Source organism: Acartia tonsa, chromosome 11, assembly GCF_053477335.1.
Source record: "Acartia tonsa isolate MP-2025a chromosome 11, ASM5347733v1, whole genome shotgun sequence".
NCBI lineage: Eukaryota > Metazoa > Arthropoda > Copepoda > Calanoida > Acartiidae > Acartia > Acartia tonsa.
Window position 1 is genome coordinate 43,687,067 of NC_137270.1, and position 5,736 is coordinate 43,692,802.

The following is a 5,736-nucleotide window of genomic DNA, read 5'->3' on the forward strand; positions in this document are numbered from 1 at the left end:
GCTTTTAATATCAATTTATTAAAGATTTTTGAGCAGACATCTTTTTTTGTGAAGATGAGTTTTATTTTTAAATGAAGCAAAATAAAAAGATATTATACCTTCACTCAAAAGTATCTGGTTGTTTTTAACGTGCACCGATTTGTACTTGTATAAGATGGTTGCAATTTATTTCTCTATTTTCTTTGGATCAAGTCAAGCAGAGTGTGCTAATATCCTGTTTTGGCACACTCTGCTTGACTTGGGGGAATATTGGTATACTCTGCTTTACTAGGGGGAATATTGGCACACTCTTCTTTTCTTGGGGGAATATTGGCATACTCTGCTTTGCTTGTCAAAATATGCTTTTCCTAAAATTTAAAATAATTCATGTATAGGTATGTACTAGCGAATCCACAAATCGATGCCTCTAGGGGCACTTGAGGGAAGGAGAGAGCTGAACATCTAATTTACATTTAAGTTTTATAATGAAAAACATTTTTACAAAATCAGGGTGTTTTTTAGGACGAATGAAAGGCTTCATTGAAAAGGGAACCCTAACAGTCCATTGATAAGTGAGATCCTTTAATTTGAAATTTAATAGTTATTTCTCGCATCGTATTATAAACTACTTTCCGCGGATATAGAATGTACAATTATAAGATTAAAACTAGTTTTTTTAGCCCCGAGGTGCCGAAGGCACGGGCTAAAAAAATGGTTTTTATCTTATGATTGTATATTTTTATATTCGCCGAAAGCTGGATATAATTCGATGATAGACATAGTTTTTTCGTATGGATGAGAACCGGTTCCTATCCACCGGATTCGAATGAATACGAGAAATGTTTTTAGGCTATTTTTCATAATTTTTCTACCAAAATATTGGTACACTCTGTTTTACTTGTTGTGTTTGGTCCACTCTGCTTGACTTGATCCTTTTCTTTCATATTTTTCCCTAGTATTCATGCAGTCACTGTCAGTAATAAATATATTTTTATATGGATGTTGCACGACATTTTCATGTACTCTGTTAAATTTATGCTCGCAGCTGGCTAAATTAACGATATCCCCCATCCACCAAAATTTCCTCCATCCCCTCCCTTCCTACGGGATTGACGAACTAACCAATAAATGATGTCAATGTTAGCAAGCTAAATTAACGAAAAATTTTTCCCTGTCAATATATCCATGTATATCCTTTATCCAATCTGTCAGAACAGGCAGGTTTTTAAAAACCAGTTCTTTTATTCATTATACTATACATTATTGGATACTATTTGGTCGACCAACTCCCCCCCATTTTCAATTATAGTTAAAAAGAATATTAATTTAAACAAGAGGGGTGGGTTAATTTTTTTTTTATCTAGGCGCGATTTCTATTGGGTGGTACACTCTTCTGAAATAGTAAAAAAATTCCCCAGGACCTATGATAAGATACCCTGTAAAGGAGAACCTTATCGGTTCAGCGGATAGCGAGGTCCTTTGGTACAAACAGACATCCTGTTACTTTACCATAAGGATTTAGTAATAATGTACAAACACCGAACAAGTTACCAAAATTTATTGGCTTTTTGCAAATAGTAATTTCTAATTTTGCGTGCAAAATTTTTGTCACCTATACAAAGTCACCAAAAATTTTCCTAAAATCATAGGGTCTAATTTTGTTGTTCAATATCTTCTGTAAAGTTTTGTATTGGTCATGTTTTAGGTCATTTTTAGAAAATTTTTACAAGGCTGCCATCATTTTTTTCACACGTTTCCTGAAAAATTTTTGGTAATTCTATTAAAGATTGATTTGTTAGTATACATGATAAGTGTCGATTGGGTGATTTAGTTTTTGTAATAATTTATCGTTCATTGTCTCATTCCTTAAAAGCCCTTCTATTTATAGATTTAGGTCTATATAAGAAGCACTTATACATTTCTTTTGGCGGTTTTGACTGCAAATAGAATGCGGCTGCAGTCGCTAACATTTTCTTTTTCTCTATTATTCCCCCATTAATATTGGCCTGTGTAAATATGCTATATGATTTTTTCGTTGTATTTAGAAGAATAATAAAAAGCTCGGATTTGAAAGTGTAACTGCAGTCACTAAACAGTCTTTCAATGAAACCCACCCTATCAAAAGTTCGTGTAGTTATTATATCAACAAAAGTAGTTAGTCATAATGTTATTATCAGGGCTTGGCAGCCGCGTATAAGCCTCAAATTAAAACCCGTCAGAATAATCTGAAAAAATATTTTAAAAAGGAATTTTCATATTATGTCAGGGTTAGAATTCAGCTGTTGTCTTAATACTATAAAAGAATGTCAACTATAGCCACTTTTATTTAAATTCAAATAGTCTATGTATATATAATGTCATTTGAAAAAAAAATATGTCGATAACATGTCAATTATCATCACTTTTTAACACTACTAACAAGTAATTGTTACCAACTTACATAGTACATCAATTATACTTTCTTTTTCTATAGTTTTTATTTTCGTACTTATACGATACATGATTTTTCAGTACGGATCAGAACCAGTTCTTATTCTTTAAAAAATAATAAGATATGTGATATGTTAATAAATGATGAATATAAAAGTAACCGGATATCTAGCAGCCTCTAGGGGCGTAACCGCAAGTTTATTATAAATTATTAGAAAACTTATCTATTTTTTTTATTGCACAGTAGAGCAAAATCATTGTTTTACGGAATCTCGCCTCTGAATGCCTCTCTAGCTGCCAAGCCCTTGCAAACTTTTGTTAAATCGTTTGATTGTTGAAAATTTAAGTATGAAATGAAATAGTTATTTCTCGCATCGTATTATAAACGGCTTTCCGCGGATATAGAATGTACAATTATAAGATTAAAACCAGTTTTTTAGCCCCTAGGTGCCGTAGGCACGGGCTAAAAAAACTGGTTTTAATATTATAATTGTACATTTTTATATTCGTAGAAAGCTGGATATAATACGATGCTAGATATAGTTTTTTCGTATGGATGAGAACCGGTTTCTATCCACCGGATTCGAATGAATACGAGAAAATATGATACCACAAACTAAAAGTTTACCAAAACCTCCTCCCACCCTCCAATCAAAAAAACGTGTTTTTTTCAACTGCGGGGCTCTCTCAACTCGTCTGACCTAACCTACCCAAAAATAAGCATAAACCCAGAGACCCTAAGGGATAAAACAATAAAAAATAAGTTGAAATACATCCCAATGATGACAAACAAAATGATACCCTTCTGAATATGTAGTGAACAATTGAGACACAAAATTGATAAAGTTTGTCAATATTTTATAAAAGGTCCAACGACAAACGCAGGAGTCTCAAACGTCGGAGTGGACAAACGTCGAAGTGGACACTTAACCTAACCTAACCTATTTTAGACCATCTTATAGGTTTTTTAAAAGCCTAACTCCTGCGGGGGGCTTATTTGTTCATTCATGACTTAACCTAACTTAATCTCTAATCTGTATAGAAATATTTAATAAAATTAATATTTTAAAACTCCTGCGTTTGTCCACTCCGACGTTTGGGACTCCTGCGTTTGTCCTGGAACCCTATAAAATAGTAAAGTTTTTATTACCCATGGAACGGGAGGAAATGTCCTTAAAGTAGCAGTATAAACTATTTACTCCTTTTTCGCTGGTTATACCTAGGTTGTATTTTGAACAGTAGTTCATTTTCAGATAAAGTAAAATGTCCAAATGAATAATACAATAATAATATAGGGCAATCAATATGATGACAGGACAATTTAATATCATATTTTGTACAGTACTTATTCTGTACATAAATATAGGGTTTTCTAGAGTTTAACAAATTTTAAAAAGGATTATTTGATAAAATGTGTTAAATTACGTGATTTTAAAAACAATTAAAATTTCAAATTGGACTATTTATTGATAATTTGTCCTTGTACTTTTTAAGTATGCGTACATTTTGTAACGACCAGATACTCATCATCGAAAGAGCGTCATTTGAATTTGTAGACGGTTATGTAATACGATTTATAGTAAAGTGTTTGTCGAATTATTGTGTTTTACAGTTTGCTTTCTCTTAATTATAATAACTAAAACGTTCTTTTTAAGATAAACAAGGATGACAACATCCATAAAAGCGAAGCACTGAAATGGTAGGACAAACGAACATTAACACTTGTATAGTGTATGAACTGAATAATCAGAATATAAAAGAAATATCGAAAGAGTCAAAGCAAAATTTAAGTAAATTTGTTGGAAAACTGCTTGATACAGGATAATGTTTATGGACATACTTACAGTTTTAGGACTTGATTATAGAGTTTCTTCGCTTATACTATTTTTCTTTGTTGTCCCAGGAATCAATATACCAAAAATCAGATCAAACAGATAATTAGATCACATAAAAATTTGTTGTTAAAAAAGTAGAAAAATCAACATGTTTAAAATGGACGTACGGACATTCTGGTCATGATTATAGAGTTGCTACGGTTTCTAAATCGTACCTAACTACTACAGGAATCATCATGCAAAATTTGAAATCGATAGGACAATTCTAACATGCCTAAATTAACGAATAAAAGCTATCTATCTCGGACGGACGGACGTACGGACGTACGGACGGACGGACCGACCCTAATTATAGAAAAGCTTTGCTTTTAATTATACCCTTCCAGGAATAAGGTTTAAGAAACAAGCAAAATATATTTAAAATAATATTTGGAGGGCAAAAAAATCGTGTAGTGTAGCCCACTAACGACAGGTGAAATTTAGTTTAGGTTTCGTGATTGTTTTCAAATAATTTTTGTTGTAAAAGAAATGGGAGAAAAGGGAGAAAGATGAGATTTTTTCCTCCCCTTCCCTTTTTATATGGCGTCAAAGGAATCGTCTTGCTCAAAACTGGGACAGTTTGGGGTTCGTCTATATGCTGATACCATTCCCATTTAGATTTTTGAACTAACTAAGTTGCTCCTTTTGTATTTAACAATTATTGATTGAACAGTTTTGACACTGTTAGTATGAACCAACCAATCAACATTTACTACCCAATTTTTTAAAAAGTATCCAACAACGAATAATAAGCGAACACGTTTTACAAAACATTAGGAGCCAGTATGAATCACAGTCCAATATCCCCTCCCTTTCTCAATAAACCTTTTTCATGAAACCATATATTAGCCGCTAGTCTATAATACAAAGTAGAACGATGTCTGTCTGTCTTTTTGCTTGTTTGTCTGCTTGTTTTTAGCGAAGGATCTCGCTAACCGCTGAACCGATCGGGTTATCCTTTACAGGGTAGCTTCTCATAGGTCCCGGCAAGGTTTATAACTATTTTCATGGGGGGTGGGACACATTTTTAAAAAATTTTTCTTTTAAATCTAAAATACGAAAAATTACTTTGATTAAACCTCTTGGGGAAAAGCTCCTAGAGGCTAGGGGCGAAGCCGCTAGTTGTAAATAAAAAGCATTATCTCATTACAGAAAGCAGTAAGGATTTTTTGTCAGATCCTAATGTTTTCATTTAGCTCCCTGGATGGGTTTATGCCATATATTTAATATTCTTTAAGTATTCCCGTCTTCTTCGCTAGGGGCGCAACCACAAGTGGATATAAAAATATGGGATCATGAAAAGAAAACTAAGTAGAGGGTTTTGTCGCATTTTGACAGCAACTTTTGACTTTAGGTTAGGTAAAAATTAATGATTGCCCTGCAGGATTGAAGCCCCCAGTAAGTAACCCGCGTCTTCGTTTTCTTTCCATGATCCAAAATTTGAATATTTTTC